Source organism: Eschrichtius robustus, chromosome 6 (assembly GCF_028021215.1).
Source record: "Eschrichtius robustus isolate mEscRob2 chromosome 6, mEscRob2.pri, whole genome shotgun sequence".
Classification (NCBI taxonomy): Eukaryota; Metazoa; Chordata; class Mammalia; order Artiodactyla; family Eschrichtiidae; genus Eschrichtius; species Eschrichtius robustus.
This window is the reverse complement of record NC_090829.1, coordinates 92,322,881-92,349,644: the sequence shown is the minus strand read 5'-3', so window position 1 is coordinate 92,349,644 and position 26,764 is coordinate 92,322,881. Positions and strand designations below refer to the sequence as shown.

The following is a 26,764-nucleotide window of genomic DNA, read 5'->3' as shown; positions in this document are numbered from 1 at the left end:
AAGAGCAAATGCCATGTACACTGTTAAAGTTGTCTGTTTTCCAAAGTGAAGAATTAACTTTTACTTTGAATATTTTCCATCTTAGCTTCTTGTCTTTTCTATTTTATTAATTTTTTAACTATAAAAGTATTATATTTTCATAACCAAAGAGATGGGGGTAACTTTTTAAATTAAATAATTATTATGGGACTATTAGCATGTTTATGTTGCTGATGTTTTTTAAATTCAGTGTAATTTTAGTGAGCACACTATATATTCTGCTTTATTTATTTATTTTTAAAAATATCTTTATTGGAGTATAGTTGCTTTACAACGTTGTGTTAGTTTCTGCTGTATAACAAAGTGAATCAGCTATATGTATCAATATATCCCCATATCTCCTCCCTCTTGAGCTTCCCTCCCACCCTCCCTATCCCATCCCTCTAGGTCGGCACAAAGCATCGAGCTGATCTCCCTGTGCTGTGCAGCTGCTTCCCACTAGCCATCCATCTTCCATTTGGTAGTGTATATATGTCAATGCTACTTTCTCACTTCATCCCAGCTTCCCTTCCCCCCACCACCCTGTGTCCTCAAGTCCTTTCTCTACGTCTGCATCTTTATTCTTGCCCTGCCACTAGGTTCATCAGTACCATTTTTTTTAGATTCCATATATGTGCGCTAGCATACGGTATTTGTTTTTCTCTTTCTGACTTACTTCACTCTGTATGACAGACTCTAGGTCCATCCACCTCATTACAAATAACTCAATTTTGTTCCTTTTATGGATGAGTAATATGCCATTGTATACATGTGCCACATCTTCTTTATCCATTCATCTGTCAATGGACATTTAGGTTGCTTCCATGTCCTGGCTATTGTAAATAGGGCTGCAATGGTACATGTATCTTTTTGAATTATGGTATTCTCAGGGTGTATGCCCAGTAATAGGATTGCTGGGTCATATGGTAGTTCTATTTTTAGTTTTTTAAGGAACCTCCATACTGTTCTCCATAGTGGCTGTATCAATTTACATTCCCACCAACAGTGCAAGAGGGTTCCCTTTTCTCCACACCCTCTCCAGCATTTGTTGTTTGTAGATTTTCTGATGATGCCCATTCTAACTGGTGTGAGGTGATACCTCATTGTGGTTTATATTCTGCTTTATTCTCTTGCCATTATATGTAGAATAATGCAAGTTATTTAACTTAATTTTGGTGACAGAATCAAAATTAGCATAAACACAGTTAAAAGTTAAAAGCCTAGTGAGAAATCTTCCTATTTTTATCAAAACATTAAAAACTCTTACTGCCAGTTATAATCACATAGAGAAATGGAAAAAAAAAGTTTAACTAGTATTTACTTAATGCACAATAATTTGAAACACTATAATAATTTGAAAAGTAAAGTGCCTATTTCTTTGTAAAAAAATTTATCAAGGTTAATTTGAACAGTGCTTGTCTTCTCACCAAATTAACTTATGATAAGAAGCAAATACTGTTTTTACACTTTGGTGAACTACAGTGCTCCTAAGTTTGGATCAGCTTCCAACATTTTATCCTTCCCACTTTTAACATCATGAAATATTTCCAAAAGTTCCTTTAATGTGAAATTTTTTGCCAGCGTCACTTCCTCTGGGACATCTTCATTATTTTCCTCACAACCAAGTGCCTTATAGATGTCCACAAGTTCACTTTCATTATTTTCCTCTGGCTGTATACCTAGACTCTCTTGAACAGCAGTAGTGTCAACATTCCCATAGTCAGCTCTTTCTGCAATGACTCTATTCACATTTGATTCAAAGTTCCCTTTCCAGTGTTACCACTTTTGCTGTTTTGCTTCACATTCATTTTTTGTTGGCCAATTTCCTCTTTCAATTATCCTTTGGTAAAATCTCATTTGGATTTATCATTGGGAGACAAAGAGGCAACATGACACATACTTTGCTGTTTGTGCATAAACTGAATGACAGATGTCCAGTGACAAATCACCAACTATCTCTGAAAGCAGTGATGTGACTGGTCACTAATCACGATGTGCCTCTATTAGGAAGTGATTTAGGAAGTGATTTATAGACTGAAGAATGAGAAGCAACGTTTGTACTTTATGTAATTAGTCACTATTACCATACCTTTTTTTTTTTTGGCTGCGTCGTGTCTTAGTTGTGAAATGTGGGATCTTAGTTGTGGCATGTGGCTCTTCGTTGTGGCGCGCGGGCTTCTCTCTATTTGTGGCACACGGGCTTCTCTCTAGTTGTGGTGCATGGGCTCCAGGGCGCATGGGCTCTGTAGTTGCGGCGTGCAGGCTCCAGAGCACATGGGCCCTGTAGTTTGCAGCATGCGGGCTCTCTTGTTGAGGAGTGTGGGCTTAGTAGTTGTGGCACGTGGGCTTAGTTGCCCCTCAGCATGTGGGATCTTAGTTCCCTGACCAGGGATTGAACCTGCGTCCCCTGCATTGGAAGGCAGATTCTTTACCACTGGACCACCAGGGAAGTCCCTACCATAGCATGTTAACTGAAATTTGAATCATGTTTTGGGGGGGCTGGTGTTATTGAACTAAATCATGCTAACTGAAATTCCTTTGAAAGACTTAGTCTTTTTTAATCTGTATTTTTCTTGAAAATCTAGTAACATATGCCACATTCAAGAAAAACACAAATGTGAAAGGCAAAATCCCTCACTTCAACAAGTTTACAGTTTAATGGACAGCAATAAGATAACTACATACTTTCTGTAATCTGATGAACATGATGTTCAAAATGATGTAAAAGTAGATGAGTGAAATTACCCTTGGTCAAGGGACTGAAAAAGAAATAACAAAGATAATGGCATGGATGACAACATTTTCAAGGTTATGCCAATGGCTGCTTGGATTTCCACCAAAAGGATAAAAAAAAATTTTCTGCTTTTTCCTACTCCCCTAATGTTAGTTGTCTTGCTATGATAAATGATGTTACAGTGAATAACTCTGTAATAATTGGAATCACTTTGAAGTGGAATAACTAGACAAAATGGCATGAACAGCTTTAAGGCTGTTGGTACACACTGCTGGCCTGAAACACTGATAGTGTGTGTCTTTGATGCCATTAGCTTGTGATCTCTGTTTTGATCTCTTAACCAAAGATTAAGATCTTAACCAAAGATCTCTTTTTTTAAAAAAATTTTATTTATTTATTTATTTTTGGCTGCATTGGGTCTTTGTTGCCGCGTGCAGGCTTTCTCTAGTTGCGGCGAGACGGGGCTACTCTTCATTGCGCTGCGCAGACTTCTCATTGCAGTGGCTTCTCTTGTTGCAGAGCATGGGCTCTAGGCATGCGGGCTTCAGTAGTTGTGGTGCGTGGGCTCAGCAGTTGTGGTTTGTGGGCTCTAGAGTGCAGGTTCAGTAGTTGTGGCGCACGGGCTTAGTTGCTCTGCGGCACGTGGGATCTTCCCGGACCAGGACGCAAACCCATGTCCCCTGCATTGGCAGGCGGATTCTTAACCATTGTGCCACCAGGGAAGCCCCCAAAGATCTCTTAACTTAATTTCCCTCACCTATGAATTTTTATATCATTTTTGAACCCTATGTTCATCAGGTTATATTATTCTATGCAGAAAAATATGAAAAATACATACAAAGTATTAGTGACCCATTTTTCTGGAGAGCCAAAGTTGGGAAAATAGCATGGATTGCTTATTGAATGCCTAGGATAACAGCTGTCACAGAGAACAAAATCTCCAAAAAACTTATTTTATGAGCTTTCTAGGATAATAATCCATGTGGAAAAATTAACCACACTGATGAAATATTTAATAGCTCAGGAACAATCTGTATTTTGAGAGGTTAAAAAAAATTATTTGTGACACTTCAAAGAAAGAATGTAGTCAACTTGTGCTTATCATGCCCCTTCTATGTGAGATCCACTGCTTATAGTGAGAATGTCAGGGAGGACTCAGGACACACGTGGGGCAAGGGTGCATTTTCTTTACGTTTGAGGTTGTGTCTATGTTACCATCTCATAATGCCCAAATAGTGAGTGATTAAAAAAAGGAAATTTTGGGCTTCCCTGATGGCACAGTGGTTAAGAATCCGCCTGCCAATGCAGGGGACATGGGATCGAGCCCTGGTCCGGGAAGATCCCACATGCCACAGAGCAACAAAACCCGTGCGCCACAACTACTCCTGCAAGCCACAGCTACTGAGCCGGCATGCTACAGCTACTGAAGCCCGCATGCCACAGCTACTAAAGCCCACGTGCCTAGAGCCCATGCTCTGCAACAAGAGAAGCCACCGCAATGAGAAGCCCGCACACCGCAACAAAGAGTAGCCCCTGCTTGCTGCAACTAGAGAAAGCCGCCGCACAGCAACGAAGACCCAATGCAGCCAAAAATAAACAAATAAATAAATAAATTTATAAAAAAAAAAGGAAATTTTCATACCTCAGGTTTTACCTACCAACATGAATACAGAATGACTCTGTGCTTCTTTTGCTCTTATTCTGCTACCTCTCAGGAGAATATAAAGATTATACCACAGTAATGCTTTTCTCCAAAAGCTTTCCAAAGCATTAGGTACAAAAATTAAGTGAATATATGGATATATTGCTTCAATTGTCCTCATAGGGGACTCATATTTGTGATTATAAAGTAAAGAACTGGACACTTCCAGTCCATCAGGAAAGGAGTTCAGAAGTGGTCACTCCATCCTAATGAGTTAAAAGCTGAACAAACTGAAAAATCAACAACTCTTCCTAGGTCAGATTGAGAAGAGAGGTCACAGAGCAAAATGCTGCCCCCTAAATTGGAAAGACAGATAGGCAATACAGAGAATCACAACTTGCAGAAAAGAAAGCCCACAGCAGAAACCTCCATGGGAATTCGTGTCAGGGTATAAAAACCGAAACTGCAGTTGATGAATTGCTGCTGGACAAGTCTGGGAGTTTAAAACTCCAGAAAGATCCAGTCTTGGCAGAGGTGGGTGGGGCAGGAGGGGGGCAACCTGCTGTGAGTCTCACCTCCAGGAGTTTTACCAGGTCCTCAGAATGAAGATCGGAGAAATATCCCCTCATGCTTCTGGCAGGGGGAGGGGAAAATAACCATTTTGAAATATGGTGGAGATTTCTGTTCTTCTTAACAAGGCCTGCTCTCAGGAGAAACTATTTTACCAAAGCCTAACGTGCTGGGGTTTTACCAGGGCCTAACCTACCTGGGGAAGGTAAATACTGAATGTCAGCTTCCTCTAGCCTTCCACATGGGGAAAGGGAAATACACAATTCCAGCCCCCTCTAGCTATCCTGTCCTGTATAAGAGAGGGAAAATTAAGGAGCACTGGTGAGGACTTCCCTGGCAGTCCAGTGGTTAAGACTCTGTACTTCCACTGCAGGGGGCCCAGATTCAACCCCTGGTCAGGGAACTGAGATCCCGCATGCCACCTGGCGAGGCCAAAAAAAAGAGTTTAAAAAGAAGCACTGGTGAAATTCACTATCAAGGAGCACAGGCTCATCAAAAGACTGAGCCCTAATCATAGGACTACAGAAGGCTTCCTCTCCCTGATACCTTACCACTGTACCACTAAAGGCCTATTTACTGCAGTTCCTTTCAGTCAGTACATCGTATCCAGATTTCAGCAAACAACTACAAGGCAAAAATTACAGTTTGAAGAGATTGAGTAAATATTAGAACCAGAGTCAGATATGGCAGGTGTGCTGGAATTATCACACTGAGAATTTAAAGCTATGATTAATATGCTAAGAGATCTAATGGAAAAAGTAGACACCATGCAAGAAAAGATGGATAATGTAAGCAGAGATGGAAATTCTAAGAACCAAAAAGAAATACTAGAGATCAAAAACAGTGTCATAGGAATAATGAAGGTCTTTGATGAGCTCCTAAGTAGGCTGGATATGGTTGAGAAAAGAATCTCTGAGCTTGGGGACACACAATAGAAACTTCCAAAATTTAAAAGCAAAGAGAAAGAAGACAATAAAAAAAATAGAACTGATTATCCAAGGACTGTGGGACAACTATAAAAGGTCTAACATACATGTAATGGGAATATCAGAAGGAGAAGAAAGAAACAAAAGAACTGAAGCAATATTTGAAGCAATAATGACTGACAATTTCCTCCAAAATAATGTCAGACACAAGATCACAAATCCAGGAAGCTCAGAAAACATCAAACAAGATAAATGCCCCGCAAAACCACACCTAGGCATATCATTTTCAAACTACAGAAGATCAAGAATAAAGAAAAACCTTGAAAGAATACAGAGAAAAACAACACCTTACCTATAGAAAAGCAAAGAATTACATCCTACTTCTCCTCAGAAACCATGCAATCAAGAAGAGAGTACAGTGAAGTATTTAAAGTGCTGAGAGAAAAAAAATCACCAATCTAGAATTCTGTAGCCCATAAAATTATTCTTCAACAGTAAGGAGAAATAAAGACTTTCTCAGACAAACAAAAATTGAGGGAATTTGTTGCCATACACCTGCTTGCAAGAAACGTTAAAAGAAGTTTTTCACAGAGAAGGAAAATAATAGAGGTCATAAACTTGGATCTACACAAAGAAAGGAGAATGAATCAGAGAACTGGAGAATGAATCAGAGAATCAGAGAATGAATAAAGGCAAAAAATAATTTATCTTTCTTATTCTTAATCTAACAGATAATAATTGGTTCAAAATGATAATAGCAACAATGTATGTGATTGTGTATGCCTATGTATATGTGTATATATGTATATACATGCATAAACATATACATATATATGCTTATGTGTAAGTGAAATGAACGAAAGCAGTGACACAAGGAACAGGAGGGGGGAATTACACATTCCTCCAAACCCACAGAATGTACAACACCAAGAGTGAGCCCTAGTGTAAATAATGAACTTGCAGTGATAATAATGTGTTAATGTAGGTTCATTCACCATAACAAATGTACCCCTCTGGTGCAGTTGATAGTGGGGGAGGCTGTAGGTGTATCTGGGCAGAGGATATATGGGAATCCTGTACTTTCTATTCAATTTTGCTATGAACCTAAACTGCTCTTAAAAAAAAAAAAAAAAAAAGCAAGTAATTGAATAAGGTAGTTTCTGATTTTAAAAGTGTTCATCGTTCTAGTAGACATTGATTGTATAGAGTAGAAAAGAAGAGAGAAAAAATAAAAAGGCCAGTAAATATCTGTGAGTCAAGAAAAGAGAGTATTAATTCACTAGAGATTGGGATGTTTGAGAATATATGCTTAAGGTGTCTATAAATGTAGAAATGAGATCTTCAAAAACTAGCAAAAACTTTGTGGGACTATACTCATAAATGGGATGTCAACATAAATTGTTACAGTTTATATGGTTAGGACAGAAAGAAGAGAAAAGTTAAAATTGGTTTAATTATACATACACACATTTACAATTCTACTGAAATATATTTTGACACCAAATTGATGAAAAATATAAAGGAGAAATATTTTATCTTCAAAAGATTTTTTAAAAATATCATAAACTGGAGATTGCTTCAAGATGGCAGAGTAGAAGGACATGGTCTCACTCCCTCTTGCAAGAGCACCGGAATCACAACTAACTGCTGAACAATCATCAACAGGAAGGCACTGGAACTCACCAAAAAAGATAACCCACATCCAAAGACAAAGGAGAAGCTGTAATGAGATGGTAGGAGGGGTGCAATCACACTAAAATCAAATCTCATAACCACTGGGTGGGTGACTCACAAAGTGGAGAACAATTATACCACAGAAGTCCACCCACCGGAGTGAAGGTTCTGAGCCTCACATCAGGCTTCCCAAACTGGGTGTCTGGCAACGGGAGGAGGAATTCCCAGAGAATCAGACTTTGAAGGCTAGTGGGATTTGACTGCAGGACTTTGACAGGACTTGGGTAAATAGAGACTCCACTTTTGGAGGGCACACACAAAGTACTGTGTGCATCAGGACCCAGGGGAAAGGAGGAGTGACCCCATAGGAGACGGAACCAGACTTATCTGCTAGTGTTCGAGGGTCTCCTGCAGAGGTGGAGGAGGGGGCTGTGGCTCACCCCGGGGACAAGGACACAGGCAGCAGCAGTTCTGGGAAATACTCCTTGGTGTGAGCCCTCCTGGAGTCCGCCATTCACCCCAGCAAGGAGCCTGTGGGCTCTGGTGCTGGATTGCCTCAGGCCAAACAACCAACAGAGAGGGAACTCAGCCCCACCCATCAGCAGACAAGCAGATTAGAGTTTTACTGAGCTCTGCCCACCAGAGCAACACCCAGCTCTACCCACCACTAGTCCCTCCCATCAGGAAGCTTGCACAAGCCTCTTAGATAGCCTCTCACACCTGAGGGCAGACAGCAGAAGTAAGAAGAACTACAATCCTGCAGCCTGTGGAACGAAAACCACATTCACAGAAAGATAGACAAAATGAAAAGGCAAAGGACTATGTACCAAATGAAGGAACAAGATAAAACCCCAGACAAATTAAATGAAGTGGAGATAGGCAACCTTCCAGAAAAAGAATTCAGAATAATGATAGTGAAGATGATCCAGGACTGGAGAAAAAGAATGGAGGCAAAGATCGAGAAGACACAAGAAATGTTTAACAAGGACCTAGAAGAATTAAAGAACAAACACCTAGAAGAATTAAAGAACAAACAAACAGAGATGAACAATACAATAACTGAAATGAAAAATACACTAAAAGGAATCGATAGCAGAATAACTGAGGCAGAAGAACGGATAAGTGACCTGAAAGACAGAATGGTGGAATTCACTGCCATGGAACAGATTAAAGAAAAAAGAATGAAAAGAAATGAGGACAGCCTTAGAAACCTCTGGGACATCATTGGATGCACCAGCATTTGCATTATAGGGGTTCCAGAAGGAGAAGAGAGAGTGAAAGTACCTGAGAAAATATTTGAAGTGATTATAGTCTAAAATTCCCTAACATGGGAAAGGAAATAGCCACCCAAGTCCAGGAAGCACAGAGAGTCTCAAGCAAGATAAACCCAAGGAGAAACACACCGAGACACATAGTAAGCAAACTGACAAAAGTTAAAGACAAAGAAAAATTATTAAAAACAACAAGGGAAAAATGACAAATAACATACAATGAAACTCCCATAAGGTTAACAGCTGATTTCTCAGCAGAAACCATACAAGCCAGAAGAGAGTGGCATGATATATTTAAAGTGATGAAAGGGAAGCACCTACAACCAAGATTACTCTACCTGGCAAGGATCTCATTCAGATTTGATGGATAAATCAAAAGCTTTACAGACAAGCAAAAGCTAAGAGAATTCAGCACCACCAAACCAGCTCTACAACAAATGCTAAAGGAACTTCTCTAAGTGGGAAACACAAGAGAAGAAAAGGAACTACAAAAACAAACCCAAAACAATTAATAAAATGGTAATAGGAACATACATATTGATAATTACCTTAAATGTGAACGGATTAAATGCTCCAACCAAAAGACACAGGCTTGCTGAATGGATACAAAAACAAGACCCATATATATGCTGTCTACAAAAGACCCATTTCAGACCTAGGGACACATACAGACTGAAAGTGAGGGGATGGAAAAAGATATTCCATGCAAATGGAAATCAGAAGAAAGCTGGGGTAGCAATGTTCATATCAGATAAAACAGACTTTAAAATAATGTTACAAGAGACTAGGAAGGACACTACATAATGATCAAGGGATCAATCAAAGAAGAAGATATAACAATCATAAACATATATTCAGGGACTTCCCTAGTGGCGCAGTGGTTAGGAGTCCACCTGCCAAAGCGGGGGAAGGGGTTCGAGCCCTGGTCTGGGAAGATCCCACATGCCGCCGAGCAACTAAGCCTGTGAGCCACAACTACTGAGCTTGTGCTCTAGAGCCCGCAAGCCACAACTACTGAAGCCACATGCCTAGAGCCCGTGCTCTGCAATGAGAAAAGTCACTGCAAGGAGAAGCCCACACACCACAACGAAGAGTAGCCCCTGCTTGCCGCAACTAGAGAAAGCCCGCACACAGCAACAAAGACTCAATGCAGCCAAAAGTAAGCACATAAAATAAATAAATTTATTTTTTAAATAAATAAATAAATATATAAATATATATATATATTTATATATATATATATTTATATATATATATATATATTTATATATATATATATATATATATATATATATATATATATACATGCACCCAACATAGAAGGAACTCAATACATAAGGCAAATGCTAACAGCTACAAAAGAAGAAATTGACAGTAACACAATAATAGTGGGGGACTTTTAACACCTCACTTACACCAACGGACAGATCATCCAGACAGAAAATTAATAAGGGAACACAAGCTTTAAATGACACGATAGACCAGATAGATTTAATTGATATTTATAGGGCATTCCATCCAAAACCAGCACTTTCTTCTCAAGTGCACAAAAACATTCTCCAGAATAGATCACATCTTGGGTCACAAATTAAGACTTGGTAAATTTAAGAAAATTGAAATCATATCAAGCATCTTTTCTGACCACAATACTATGAGATTAGAAACAAATTATAGGGAAAAAAATGTAAAAAACACAAACACATGAAGGCTAAACAATACATTATTAAATAGCCATGAGAGCACTGAAGAAATCAAAGAGGAACTCAAAAAATACCTAGGGACAAATGACAATGAAACACGATGATCCAAAACCTATGGGATGCAGCAAAAGCAGTTCTAAGAGGGAAGTTTATAGCAATACAATCCTACCTCAAGAAACAAGAAAAATCTCAAATAAACAATCTAACCTTACACTTAAAGGAACTAGAGAAAGGAGAACAAATAAAACCGAAAGTTAGTAGAAGGAAAGAAATCATAAAGATCAGAGCAGAAGTAAATAGAAACAAAGAAAACAAAGAAAGCAAAGATCAATAAAACTAAAAGCTGGTTCTGGGCTTCCCTGGTGGCACAGTGGTTGAGAATCTGCCTGCCAATGCAGGGGACATGGGTTCGAGCCCTGGTCTGGGAAGATACCACATGCCGCGGAGCAACTGGGCCCGTGAGCCACAACTACCGAGCCTGCGCATCTGGAGCCTGTGCTCCGCAACAAGAGAGGCCGCGATAGTGAGAGGTCCGCGCACCGCAATGAAGTGTGGCCCCCGCTCGCCGCAACTACAGAAAGCCCTCGCACAGAAATGAAGACCCAACACAGCTAAAAATAAATAAATAAATAAACTTATTTAAAAAAAAAAAAACTAACTAAAAGCTGGTTCTTTGAGAAGATAAACAAAATTGATAAACTTTTAGCCAGACTCATCAAGAAAAAGAGGGAGAGGACTCAAATCAATAAAATTAGAAATGAAAAAGGAGAAGTTAAAATGGACACTGCAGAAATACAAAGCATCATAATAGACTACTACAAGCAACTCTGTGTCAATAAAATGGACAAACTGGAAGAAATGGACAAATTCTTAGAAAGGTATAAACTTGCAAGACTGAACCAGGAGGAAATAGAAAATATGAACAGACCAATCACAAGTAATGAAATTGAAACTGTGATTAAAAATCTTCCAACCAACAAAAGTCCAGGACCAGATGGCTTCACAGGTGAATTCTATCAAACATTTAGAGAAGAGCTAACACCCATCCTACTCAAACTATTCCAAAAAACTGCAGAGGAAGGAACATTCCCAAACTCATTCTACGAGGCCACCATCACCCTGATACCAAAACCAGACAAAGATACTACAAAAAAAAGATAATTACAGACCAATATCACTGACGAATATAGATGCAAAAATCCTCAACAAAATACTAGCAAACAGAATCCAACAACACATTAAAAGGATCATACACCATGATCAAGTGGGACTTACCCCAGGGATGCAAGGATACTTCAATATATGCAAATCAAGCAATGTGATACACCATATTAACAAACTGAAGAAGAAAAACCATTCGATCATCTCAATAGATGCAGAAAAAGCTTTTGACAAAATTCAACACCCATTCATGATAAAAACTCTCCAGAAAGTGGGCATAGAGGGAACCTACCTCAACATAATAAAGGCCATATACGACAAACCCACAGCAAACGTCATTCTCAATGGTGAAAAACTGAAAGCATTTCCTCTAAGATCAGGAACAAGGCAAGGATGTCCACTCTCACCACTATTACTCAACATAGTTTTGGAAGTCCTAGCCATGGCAATCAGAGAAGAAAAAGAAATAAAAGGAACCCAAATTGGAAAAGAAGAAGTAAAACTGTCACTGTTTGCAGATGACATGATACTATACATAGATAATCCTAAAGATGCCACCAAAAAACTACCAGAGCTAATCAATGAATTTGGTGAAGTCACAGGATACAAAATTAATGCACAGAAATCTCTTGCATTCCTATGTACTAACAATGAAAGATCAGAAAGAGAAATTAAGGAAACTATCCCATTCACCATTGCAACAAACAGAATAAAATACCTAGGAATAAACCTACCTAGGGAGACAAAAGACCTGTACTCAGAAAACTATATGACACTGATGAAAAAAATCAAAGATGACACAAACAGATGGAGAGGTATATCATGTTCCTGGATTGGAAGAATCAATATTGTGAAAATGACTATACTACCCAAAGCCATCTACAGATTCAATGCAATCCCTATCAAATTACCAGTGGCATATTTTACAGAACTAGGACAAAAAAATCTTAAAATTTGTATGGAGACACAAAAGATTCCAAATAGCCAAAGCAATCTTGAGGGAAAAAAACGGGCCTGGAGGAACCAGACTCTCTGACCTTAGACTATAGTACAAAGCTATGGTAATCAAGACAATATGGTACTGGCACAAAAACAGAAATATAGATGAATGGAACAGGATAGAAAGCCCAGAGATAAACCCACGCACCTATGGTCAACTAATCTATGACAAAGGAGGCAAGGATATACAATGGAGAAAAGACAGTCTCTTCAATAAGTGGTGCTGGGAAAACTGGACAGTTACATGTAAAAGAATGAAACTAGAACACTTCTTAACACCATACACAAAAATAAACTCAAAATGTATTAAACACCTAAATGTAAGACCAGACACTATAAAACTCTTGGAGGAAAACATAGGAAGAACACTCTTTGACATAAATCACAGCAAGATCTTTTTTGACCCACCTCCTAGAGTAATGGAAATAAAAACAAAAATAAACAAAATGGGACCATATTAAACTTAAAGGCTTTTGCACAGCAAAGGAAACTATAAACAAGATGAAAAGACAACCCTCAGAATGGGAGAAAATATTTGCAAACGAATCAACGGACAAAGGATTAATCTCCAAAATATATAAACAGCTCATGCAGCTCAATATTAAGAAAACAAACAATCCAATCCAAAAATGGGCAGAAGACCTAAATAGACATTTCTCCAAAGAAGACATACAGATGGCCAAGAAGCACATGAAAAGCTGCTCAACATCACTAATTATTAGAGAAATGCAAATCAAAACTGCACTGAGGTATCACCTCACACCAGTTAGAATGGGCATCATCAGAAAATCTACAAACCACAAATGCTGGAGACGGTGTGGAGAAAAGGGAACCCTCTTGCACTGTTGGTGGGAATGTAAATTGATGCAGCCACTATGGAGAACAGTATGGAGGTTCCTTAAAAAACTAAAAACAGAATTATCATATGACCCAACAATCCCACTACTGGGCATAAACCCAGAGAAAACCAAAATTCAGAAAGACACATGCACCCCAATGTTCATTGCAGCACTATTTACAATACCCAGGTCAAGGAAGCAACCTAAATGCCCATTGACACACAAATGGATAAAGAAGATGTGGTAATATATACAATGGAATATTACCCAGCCATAAAAAGGAACGAAATTGGGTCATTTGTAGAGACGAGGATGGACCTAGAGACTGTCATATGGAGTGAAGTAAGTCAGAAAGAGAAAAACAAATATCGTATATAAATGCATATATGTGTAATCTAGAAAAATGGTACAGATGAACCGGTTTGCAAGACAGAAATAGAGACACAGATGTAGAGAACAAACGTATGGACACCAAAGGGGGAAAGCGGGGGTGGGGGGGTGGGGGGCTGGTGGTGTGATGAATTGGGAGATTGGAATTGACATGTATACACTAATATGTATAAAATAGCTAATAAGAACCTGCTGTAAAAAAAAAAAAGAATTCAATGAAACTAGTATGTGCATGCAAAATAGTATGTTAAGGAACAAAAGCAATTCCATAAATATTTTGTGGAAAGGCAGTATCCATGGAGTAAGTCTAAAGTTTTCAAAGTGCTTCTGAGAGTCAAATAATAATAAAGATTTTAAAATTTTGAAAAAAGATAAAATAAAATAAAATAAAATATCATAAACTGAATAAAATATCATTCTGATGCTAGTCCAGAATCAGTTTCCATTCCTGATAACAACTTTCAGAGGATTACAATTCCCAGCATCCTTTGGGGCTTTGTCATTTCAACTTCCTTTGTAAGAACTATAATCCAGATATTTTAAGTATCAGACAATACTACAAATCAGCCATTCCATTTTAAGTTTAATGTGGCCTTCAGTTTTAGATCCAAGGTTTAAGGGCAAATTAAAGTAGTAAGTTCATGCATAATATTAAAAATAAAAAAAAATGAGAGCAAAATAATTCCTTTGCTTCTGAAAATGTTCAGAAAGCATCTTCTTCAAGCAAGGCACAGAGATTCTGTTTGTGAGGTGGCATCAATGAAATTGCATAATTACTATTGCCCAAAGCTTTAAGTCCAGAAGGTGCAGAGAAGACATGACTTGAATCCAGTTGCTACTGGAGTGGAAGGGCAACGTTACTACCAGCGGTAGCCTATTTTGACTAAAGTTGGAAAAAAATATCTTCCCCTTATGCTAACCTATTTGATATTGTCAGTGTGTGGTACACTGACCACACATAGGAGCAATCTGGCAGTCAACAGAGCTAGGAAATGATTATTTCTGCACTATAATGCCAACGTCAAACATTTGAGAAGTAATATTTTAAGCAATAAGATCAAAGTGATGATTCAATTTATTTTGTGGAAAAATTTTCAGATGTATCCTTGTCTCAAGAATTTCATTCCGTGATGGTGACCTCAGCTTTGGTTTTGACTTCATCTGAATATTGAGTTCAAACTTGGCCCTTTGGTATTGAGCCAATGTGTTATTTGTTACATTTCTATTGTGAATAGATACGAAAGAATAATCAGAATACAAGGACTATCTAGCATCTACCACCTGATTTAAGAAAAAGAACAATACACTATTATTGTTCAGTGCTTTTCCTCATCCCATCCTTCTTCCCCAGAGGTATCCACTCTTCTGATTTTTGCATTTATCAGTTCCTTACTTTTCTATAGTTCTATATGTTTACATCTTTGAACAATATATTTTTAGTTTTGCACATTTTTATTTTGTATAAGTAGAATCATATTTTTCTTTTTCTGTAACCAAATTTTTTAACATTATGTTTGAGATTAATCCATGCTGTAACATTCATTTTCATGGCACTATAGTATTTCAGTGGATAAACATTCCACACTTTCTCTCTTCATTCTACTCTTTATGGACTTGCGTTGTTTTGATTTTAAAATATTTTACTCTCACACACAGTATTTCTATGAACATTCTTATGCCATGTGTCCAAATGTACAAATGCAAGAAATTTTCTAATGTGTGTGTGGCACACAGGTAATGATGGCATTACCTGTGGCACACAGGTAATGATGGAGTATGAGGTTGGAAGTCAAGTTTCATTTTCCTCATACGCATATCAAACTGTGTCAACCATCCTTTCCCCACTCCTATTAGTGCCACATCTATAATATACCAAATGTCATTTATGAATGAAAAAAAAAGTTTAATGTGGTCTTGACCAATCAAAATAAATGCTGAATTAAATCCCAAACATCAATCAATACTGTTAATGTTTATCAGTTATTTAAAATATCATCATAAAATAGCATAATAAAATTAAATAGTACTACCAGTTTGACACACTTTTTCGATCAGTTTTGCTCATCTGTATTTACTTTTGTTGCTTATGTGTATTCACCTCTCCATGTTAGTTAATTAATACGTATAACATATACACGTACATGTTCTTCTCAGAATTTGCTGCTCAAAATGTATAAAATTCATTTTCTTTTGACTGTTAGTATATTTATTCCAAAATTTGTTAATGCTCTTAATACTTCTGGCAATGTGTTAATTACTGACAAAAATAAAGTTGTGTTTATATAGTCATTATATCTACCAAACACTTGGAAAATTTTGTCCTTTAAGAAAAATAACAGTATGAATTAAACAGCCACTTACCCATTAAAGATGGTAGCTGACAACTGTAAAACCATCATTCTGCTTCTTGTCTCTCTACATTTTCTACTTGGCACTAAATTCTAAATTTAATAACATATTTCTATTCTCTCTCTCTCTCTCTCTCTTTCTCTCTTTCTCTCTCTCAAATGCCAACAAATATTTTTCCCCAATATCTGGGCAACTAAAATTCTACCCTACCCTCCAGAGTCCTCATCCTAAGGAGTCACTGGCTAGCAGACAAGCAGCATGTGTCCCTACGGGCATATGACTCAAACCAAGAAATAGAAAAATCTTGCTGAAGGGACTTTCTAGTCACAAAATGACACCTTCATAGATCTCTGAGAGCTCCTGGTAGTTATTCGGTTTGTCGTCAGTTTTTAGTCACTGAAATACTGCCACCTTCAGGAAGAAATGCAGGAATCTGCAATTGCATTCTCATCGGGTTCCCTTTAAATCCAAACTTTACACTTCCCTTTCTTTAAACACAGCTGTAAATTATCCTGTTATTTTTCCCATATATCTAAATATTAGTAATCTATCTCTGTATACCTTTTTAACTTATTAGTTTTTTTTCCAAACAACTAAATATTACAGTAAAAAGCTACCCATAAATAATAAATGGAAGAGAATTCACAATTAACCATCAAATAAAAATTACTTTAATAAAACCAAGGCTTTGCAGATATTAAATTATGAAGCATGAAAAACAGGCTCTAAAATATTTTCTGTGCTCAAATAATAAAATATATATAAAGACATCTAGGTACATGGTTTTAAAAAATAATTCCAGAACAATTTGTACATATTACAAAAAATATTTCCTTAAATGTATATATTGAGGCTTCTAAACTAGAAGGTTTTTTTTTCCCCTTTACATTTTAGTTCCTCCTTCATTTATGGGTTAACATAAAAATTATAAGCAGTTCTGTACCAACTTTTCTCTCTCTCTCTCTCCCTCTATTTCTCTCTCTCTGCTCTTTTTTCTTTTATAAATTCAGCTCTCTTTTTCATAATCTATTCTTGATCTAATTTTTATTACTATTATTATTAAAATTATTTTTCTTTGTGCTTATACTTTTCCCTATCGTTTTTCCCATCTTCCTCCTCTCTTCATTGGTTTACTTTTGCCTCACTTAGAAAGTCCATTGTAAGTTGCCAATTACTTTTTTTTTTTTTTTTTTTTTGCCGATTACTTTTATGTACTATTAGCAATACCTACAGTGCCCTCTTTCAGTTTTCTCTTTATTCAAAATCCATTCCCTATTATCAGACAATGCCATCAAGTACTTTTCCAAAACAAAGTTTTTTTTTAAGTATAATTAAAGTGAAATGTCACAAAACATGAATTACATAGACCAACTGGGAAGGACACATACACAAAACCTCCTGTTATTTTTATCTTCTAAAGTAATTTGACAATTACAAAGATGTCATTTCCCCAGATTAATTTAAAATTGTATAAATTAAAATCTCAGTGAAAAGAAGAATAGATGAATTGAGCAGAAACAGATAGTAGGATAGATGAGAATTTAGCATATGTTATTATTTTATGTGGGGAAAATTGCTTATTTAATAAATGATGATAGAACAATTGGTTAACTATTTGAAAAAACAATAAAATTATATCTCTTACCTCATAATACACAAAAATAAAGCCCAAATAGAGTGAACTATTTTTTTAAATAAAGGTGTATTTAAAAAAATAAGTGAATATTTATTGAATTGTAATGTAGATAAAGAAGACACAATAAAGAAAAAAGATTGATGTGTGGGTTAACAAAAATGTAAAGTATCTCTGTTAAAAGCATCATAAATATAATTAAAAGGCAAATAGCAAACTTGGAGAAATAATTTTCAACATTAATGGCAGGTAAAGGTTTAATATCTTTATATCTAAAGATACCTTACAAATAAGATAAATATCTATATAGCAAAAAATGAGCAAAGGTCATGAATAGACAAGTCAAAAGAAATATTCATGTTCAATATACAATATGAAATGTTTAATCTCATTAGGAATCAAAAACAGATTAAAAGAGCAAGTTTTTGCCTCTAAAATCAATGAATATTTTAAAAATTGTAATACCTGGTTTCATAAAGGGTGTTGCAAAAAGGGTACTATCATATGTAACCTTTTTTGAATAACAGTTTGCCAATATATATCCAAAGTCTTAATGTGCTTATTCTTTGACCCAGCAATTCCTTAGGCCATGGTCCTGTATGTCCAAAAAGAATAATCAAGATACAAAAGAAATTTATATATAAGAATAATCATGGTGGGGACTGTAAAATAAATAATTAATACTATACAGTTACTTATTCAGTTTCAAAAATAATTACATTGGAAAATGCTCAAGTATCTATAAAAAGATTAAAGAGAGTTATTAAGCTATATTACAGAATAATCAGAATGTATACTTATATACAGAGAGAGAATATGACAACATATTGTTAATTGATTTTTTTTTTGAGTGGTAATACTATGGTTAATTTCTTTTCTTTTTTAAAATACCTGATTGTAGGACTTCCCTGGTGGCGCAGTGGCTAAGAATCCGCCTGCCAATGCAGGAGACACAGGTTCGAGCCCTGGTCTGGGAAGATCCTACATGCCGCAGAGCAACTAAGCCCGTGCACCACAACTACTGAGCCTACGCTCTGGAGCCCGCGAGCCACAACTACTGAAGCCCACGCACTTAGAGCCCGTGCTCTGCAACAAGAGAAGCCACCACAATGAAAAGCCCGCCTGCCGCAACGAAGAGTAGCCCCCCGCTCACCACAACTAGAGAAAGCCCATGCACAGCAATGAAGACCCAACACAGCCAAAAATAAAAATAAATAAAATAAATAAGATTTTAAAAAATAATAAATAAATAAAATACCTGATTGTATTTTCAAATTTTCTATAACAATATGACATTTTAAAAAGAGTTGTTTTTAAACCATTAAAAACCCTTATTTCAATTCCATGTTTAAATCACGTATACTAATGGGAAAGCAGAAACATCATATGCAACATACATTTCAAAAAAATGATTCCTTAATTGAAGACGATTCAAAGGAATGGAAAGACATCCCATGCCCTTGGATTGGAAGAATTAATATTGTTAAAATGGCCATACCACCCAAAGCAATCTACAGATTTAATGTGATCCCTATCAAATTACCCATGACATTTTTCACAGAACTAGAAAAACTAATCCTAAAATTTATATGGGACCATAAAAGATCCAGAATTGCCAAAGCAATCCTGAGGAAAAAGAACAAAGCTGGAGGCATAACCCTCCCAGGCTTCAGACGATACTACAAAGCTACAGTCATCAAAACAGCATGGTACTGGCACAAAAACAGACATATGGATCAATGGAACAGAATAGAGAGCCCAGAAATAAACCCACACACCTATGGTCAATTAATCTTCAACAAAGGAGGCAAGAATATACAATAGGGAAAAGACAGTCTGTTCAGCAAGTGATACTGGGAAAGTTGGACAGCCACATGTAAATCAATGAAGTTAGGACACTTCCTCACACCATACACAAAAATAAACTCAAAATGGCTTAAAGATTTAAATATAAGACATGACACCACAAAACTCCTAGAAGATAACACAGGCAAACTTTCTCTGATATAAATCGTACCAATGTTTTCTTAGGTTAGTCTCCCAAGGCAAAATAAATAAAAGCAAAAATAAACAAATGGGACCTAATCAAACTTTTAAGCTTTTGCACAGCAAGGGAAACCATCAACAAAATGAAAAGACAACCTATGGACTGGGAGAAAATATTCGCAAATGATGGGACCGACAAGGGCTTAGTTTCCAAAATATACAAACAGCTCATACAACTCAATAACAAAAAAGCAAACCACTCAATAGAAAAATGGGCAGAAGACCTAAATGGACATTTCTCCAGAGAAGACATACAGATGGCCAACAGGCACATGAAAAGATGCTCATCAGCGCTAATTATTAGTGAAATGCAAATGCAAAACATTTGCAGCATATCTCAATTTAGTTGATAAATTTTCATTGGAAATACTTGACTGGTGTTTAGATTTCATAAATTTACTGTTGAAAGAGTTGGTTAACATTCATAAATTTTTCCAAACATAATTAAACTTTCCTATAACTGAATTGAGAATCTGTTTTCAAATTTGAATTTAAGTGAATTAGAATTAAATAAAATTAACAATCAAGTTCCTCAGTTGCACTAGCCACATTTCATGTGTGGCTAGAGGCTGCTTTTTTGGACATCTCTCCTGGAAGGGATTAATAGTGAGCGTTGACAATGGATATGCTACTTTATGGGGAACTTTGTGTGAATATGCCTACTACTCAGCAAGTTCAAATCTAAATCTTAATCATGTTAAAAGAAATGTAAACTGTGGATCCTTACCTACTTTCTTGGCCTCTTTTTAATACCACTGAATCACACACTTGATGAGTTATTCTCAGCAAATTTAACTACAAAAAGAGAAGTAATACGAAAATGAGGTATTGGTTCCAGCAATAAATCCCCTGCACAATTTCACTTCCCTTTGCTGGATTAGGGATGATTCTGTCACTGTACAATTTCTAATAGTAAAGACTGAGGGTGTGAAGAGTTTGAAATACAGGAATTGTGCTATTTACAGTAGATGGATTTGTGATTGCCCAGGCAACAGAACTTCCTTACATATTTAAGAAGTCTTGCAATGACCCAAAGGAATAGAACTAATGAACTGTCCAAAGCTCAGCTGTGCTTTTCAGCTTATTCATACAAATTGCACAAGCCCTTTACTGTTGGAAGCAATCCTTGCAATATTTTGAATGCATCACAAACTGGACTTGAATTCTTACACACTGGTTATGATAAGTCATGTCCTAAGTACTAGCAATGGAATAGCTAAAATACAACACATACATGAACATGGCTGCCAATTGATGCTAACTGTTTGGAAAAATGATAACATATCATGACAAATGCTTCTTTCCTTTCTCTGAATAAATGTATTCCCCCAAACCATCATCCTCACTGAATAACGTAAGTAAAAAGCAAAACCCACTAGAATGTGGTATGTGATAACATAAGAGTGTACATGAACCACTAATTCCAATGTGTCAATCAAACATCAACAAACTTTAATTGTACTGAGTGCCAGGCACTTCAACAGACATCAAGATACAACTACATAAATGATACAGTTCCTAATCAGGGAGATTAGGTTTACAGACAACAGAAGATCACTAATAACATAAGGCAGCATACAGTAAAACTGCAAGTGAGTGATCCAAATAAAAACTGATCTAGGACTAGAGCAGTGGTTCTCAAAGTGGGGTCCACAGAACCCTGGAGGTCCCCAAGACTCTTTCAGGGGTTCTGTGAGGTTACAGCTAGTTTCATGATAATATTAAGACGTTATTTACCTTTTTCACAGTGTAAAAGCAAGGCAGTGGCATCAAGCTGTAGTGATAGTCACTATATTCTTCACCACCACACACGTGTATTAAAATTAAAAAAAAAAAGGGAAGAGGAGAAGAAGGAGGAGAAGAAAGTCATTTTCACTTACAAATGTCTCTGAGGAAGCAGTGAAATTATTAATTTCATTAAATCTTGACCCTTCAGGGCATGTCTTTTTAATCTGTGGGACAAAATGGGTGGGATACATAAAGTGCTTCTGCTACAGATAGAAGTACAATGGTTGTCTTGAGGAAAAGCACTGGTGCAATTGAGTTTCAAACTGAACTAGCCACTTTTCTCACGGAGTAGCATTTTTATTTGAAAGAACAACTGACAAAGTATGGTTTTTCAGACTTGAGTATTTGACAGATATTTTCTCAGAAATAAACAAAGTGAGTGTTCTTCAAGGAAAACAACCAACAGTATTTCTTGCCAATGTTAAAATTTGAATTTTCAAACAAAAATTAGAATTTTGGAAAACTTGTATCCTAATATGTAAAATGTTTCCTGATGCAAACAGTGATAAAATTAAGGAAGATGATATTTTTGATATTGTATGATGAAATGAGTCAACATTTGGAAGATCTGCATAACTCAGTGAACCAAAGTCTCCAAATGATCAGTGTATATTACAAATCATGCATGAGTAAAAAGTCCACCCAGGGGCTTCCCTTCCCTCGCGGTGCAGTGGTTGAGAATCTGCCTGCCAAAGCAGGGGACACGGGTTCGAGCCCTGGTCTGGGAGATCCCACATGCCGCGGAGCGACTAGGCCCGTGAGCCACAATTGCTGAGCCTGCGCGTCTGGAGCCTGTGCTCCGCAACAAGAGAGGCCGCGATGGTGAGAGGCCCGCGCACCGCGATGAAGAGTGGCCCCCACTTGCCGCAACTAGAGAAAGCCCTCGCACAGAAACGAAGACCCAACACAACCATAAATAAATAAATTAATTAATTAAAAAAAAAAAAAGGTACAAACGACTATGTATAAAATAAATAAGTCACAAGGATATAGTATACAGCACAGGGAATATAGCCAATATTTTAAAAAAAAGTCCATCCAATAGACCAATAGGTTTTAATGGCACAGAGTATGAAAAGTTTATTGATATGGATTTTGATTCCACATTGCAACTAACTTTTAAAAAATTACCACTTGAAGAATTTTAGAGTAGTATTAAAGACTATCCATAATTATCTGAAAAGCTATTTAAATACATTTCCCTTTTCCAACTACGTATCTCTTGGAAGCCAGATTTTCTTCATATACTTCAAACTATACACTGTATCACAACAGATGGACTGCAGAAGCAAATGTGAGAATCCAGCTGCTTGGATTCAGCTAACTATGAAATCCAGGTAGATATTAAAGAGCTTTATAAAATGTAAAACAAGGACTTCCCTGGTGGCGCAGTGGTTAAGAATCTGCCTGCCAATGCAAAGCACATGGGTTCGAGCCCTAGTCCAGGAAGATCCTATGTGCTGCGGAGCAACTAAGCCTGTGCATCACAACTACCGAGCCTGCTCTCTAGAGCCCGCAAGCCACAACTACTGAGCCTTTGTGCCACAACTACTGAAGCCCGTCCGCAACAAGAGAAGCCACCGCAGTGAGAAGCCCGTGCACCCCAATGAAGAGTAGCCCCCGCTCGCCACAACTAGTGAAAGCCTGCGCGGCAACGAAGACCCAGCACAGCCAAAAATAAATAAATAAATTTATTTTTTAAAAAATGTAAAACAACATTTTTCTCAATTTGTTTTTTGTTTTGGGAAATTTTGCTATTTTTCATTAAAATATGTCATTTATGTTAACATGTAATGGGCTGATTATTATTATAACTTAGGTAACAAATAAATATTTTAAACGTTTTTCCAATTTTAATTTCTAATACAATGAGTCTCAACAGATGCAACCCACATAAGCAAAAGTTGTTGTTTTTTTTTAAGCAAAAGTTTTGAGGGGTCCTGAGACTAAAATATTTGAGAATTGTTGGACTAGAGAAAAAGGAGCAATCAGGAGGAGCTAGGGAAACTGCTCTGCCTGACCAGTTATCACATCATATCCAAGCATACTCCTTCCTGGAAATCTTTCAAGGCCCCAAATGAATGGTATTAATTACTTAAATATAACCAATTTACACTAGTGTTCTTTACATACCAATGCATGGTACTTGTGGAAATGCAATATAAAATCCCAAATGCAGCAAAACTCCTTCATAATCAGAGACCTACCATTAAGTGGCAGAACTAATAACTAACACAGAATAACTAACTGTGTTATATGAGATTTTACCATGTACCAGTGGTTCCTTTTCATGTCCAAAGTCTCCTTTTTAATATTTATTATCATTTACTACCCTCCATGAACCTAATGTAATAAAAGATATTATCTAGCAAACAAACTACATTTGAGTAACAGTTAATTCATTTTCCTCTTTTAGATTGAAAAATAAATAGAAAATTTATTTGGATACAGCCATGGAAATTTACATGGATACAGCTCTGTATCCATGTAATAATGTCAGGTAAAGCAAAAACAATGGAATTTTAGTTATTCTATCTAGAGTAATCATGAAATTTCTGTTTAGATTTTTGAAATTTTAAAATAGGTGTGGATTCCTCCCTATACATTATTACCTCCATAAATGATTTGGAGGCTGAGATTTTCTGCAGCATGTTGGGTGTTTTTGTTTTTAATTTAGTTCTGGGTTTTTGGTCACTCAAATTGTGATAGTAATGAGTTTGCCCATTTTTGCTCAATCACCAGATATCTGAGAGTCCAAGAATTTGTCCTTTATAGGGATACATTGCAGTCTTAGGGTTTGCGGCAAGATAGTGTTGAAAAGCCTGGGCTCTAGAATCAGAAAGTAGCCTTCTAGTTAATAGCTTTGTGAATTTAGGCAAATAGCTTAGGCTCTTTGAACCTCAATTTCCTTATATGCAAAATGGAACTAATGACATCTGCCTTGTAAAGCTGCTGTGTGGCACACAAAATGACAGCATCATTATAAAGTAAATAAGCCAAGTTGTGTTACACATCAATACACTGTTTTAAAAGTTGATATTATCGATATTTTGTAGTATTGATAATTTGTGACCAGAAAAATTTTTTTAAAGAAACCTTTCGTGGTTGGCCCTTGGTGCAATTTTTGCCACGTGTAAAACATGGAATAAAACATGTTTCCATGCTTCCTGTGCAATTGTTTAATACATACATTTGAAGGTAAATAGTGCTGGTCCTTGGCAAATTAAAATTGTTCAGGTTTGTCTTCAGACCCAAAGAACTATCTGCATTCTCAGATTCCAAGGTGAGCCAGATCTCCTGGTTCAACAGCTATAGGACTGACTATCCACAGGAACACCAGGGCCTCTGGTTTGTCTTAGGATTTTGAACCCAATTTGGAAATTCCCTACCCAGACTTATTAGCTTTCTTTTCCTCACCTGGACAGGTCAGTCCTTTCCTTCTCTTCTTAATTCTTCCTCATTCTTCTCAAATACAAATTTAACATTTTCCTACAAATTTTATAGTACCTTAATTAATATTCATCATTATTTTGGAAAGATTCTATATTCCTACAACATGTTATGGACTTCCCACGTTAATGAAATTTCTGACAATTAAGTGTGCTGTTGAAATTCTTCCCTTCTTTAGTAGTTACAGCTGCACTTCTAGAATCTATTACAGTATTGGAAAAACATTTATAGTAGATAACACCAATATGCTTTGTCCATAATTAAAATTAACATCTTAGCCCCGTGTTGTGATAATGTCTACAGATAAAAACTGTAATTCTTCCCTACCTTCCAAAGGTATTTTAGGTATTAATCAGAGTTTTTAATTGTGCATGAGATTTATAGAGTAAGGACACAACCTTGCTACTATTACGTACTTTTTCATTTGGAAAACCTAGAAGCTATCGCTTGTCAAAAGCTATTTAGAGATGACTGTAATAGCCAGTCTTCCAATTTTTCAAACTTTTTTTGGATTTCTCTTTTCTTCGAAAACAAATTACTGCTCCACATATGTACTTTTTACCTTGCGGGGTGGGGGGAAGTTCTCATTTCTGAGGGAATATGGCTTTGAGGAAGACACATAATGCCTCTTTGACAATTGTGAAAACTCAAGCACTGGGGTTACCCAGCGAGGTAGGTTTTCAGGAAAATCCGGCCGGTAGCGAATCCCTCTGGGTCTGGACCAATCCGCGCCGGCACAGCTCCGCGCTCTCGGAACAGGGCTCAGCCGCAGACGCCTCGCCGCGCTCGCAGACACACACCCTGGCCGAGCCCGCCGAGTCCACCCCGTTTCCCTTCCTAGATGCCTCGGAACCTTTACCACACTAATCTGACGACTTTATGGCTGAACAGTAGTTCCCAACTTCTGAGAGAAACCCTTTTAAAATTCAAAGCAATTGAGCAGACCCTACCGCCACCAGAATCCAGACTGCGGTAGCCGTACTTTCCAATTGTCTTGTTTAGTGAGAGAACTGAGAAAAAAAGAAAAAAAATCAAGCGCTTCAGTCGATTTTGTAACACTTTCAAACGTCTATATATCGTATTAATCATAACGTTCGCATACATCTGAATGTATTTATTTATGCTGTACGCTGAGTTTACAGGCACTGCTTGGGGCTTCAAAGGGCTTCGCTCACTCCTTGCACAGGGAAGCCCCGAGGGCCCCCAGGAGGCGCCCAGAGTCCGAGACCCCAGACCCCGGAGCTGCTGCGATAGACGTAGAGGCGGTAGGTCCTACCTTCCAATCCACACGTTCCATTAAGCTGGATTCCCAGAGACAACAGGACGCTCTTCCTGCAAGTCGCCGGGGCATCGCAGGGCATCTGCCGCCCCCTATCGGTGGTGAGGGGCAAAGTAGCCCGAGCCCCGTTAGAATCAACTAGAAGAGCCTCTTGAATAAAAGAATATTCCATGACTACGCAGTAGCGAGAGGACTCTCAGGGAGCCTGCCTTTCGCAGACACTCCCCTCCGACTGCGGCGTTTTAATGCAGGTGTTAGCAAGTGAGGGAGAGGATGTTGGGCTGTGAACAGGAAT

At 37.3% G+C, this 26,764-nt stretch overlaps 1 protein-coding gene across 5 annotated transcripts in view; it reads right to left on the bottom strand.

The window, feature by feature from the left end:
- LOC137766472 (uncharacterized) overlaps positions 1-26,764 on the bottom strand; it is a 738,098-nt gene that overhangs the window by 624,194 nt on the left and 87,140 nt on the right. For 3 of the 5 annotated variants that reach the window (XR_011074334.1, XR_011074335.1, XM_068546809.1), the window contains exon 1: positions 16,286-16,506. The exons of 1 other annotated variant lie outside the window; for it this stretch is intronic. The gene's annotated coding sequence lies outside the window, so the exon portion shown is untranslated. Of the gene's footprint in view, positions 1-16,285; positions 16,507-26,140; positions 26,201-26,466; positions 26,512-26,764 lie in introns of those variants that run through there. One more of the 5 variants, XM_068546808.1, reaches the window with a different exon arrangement.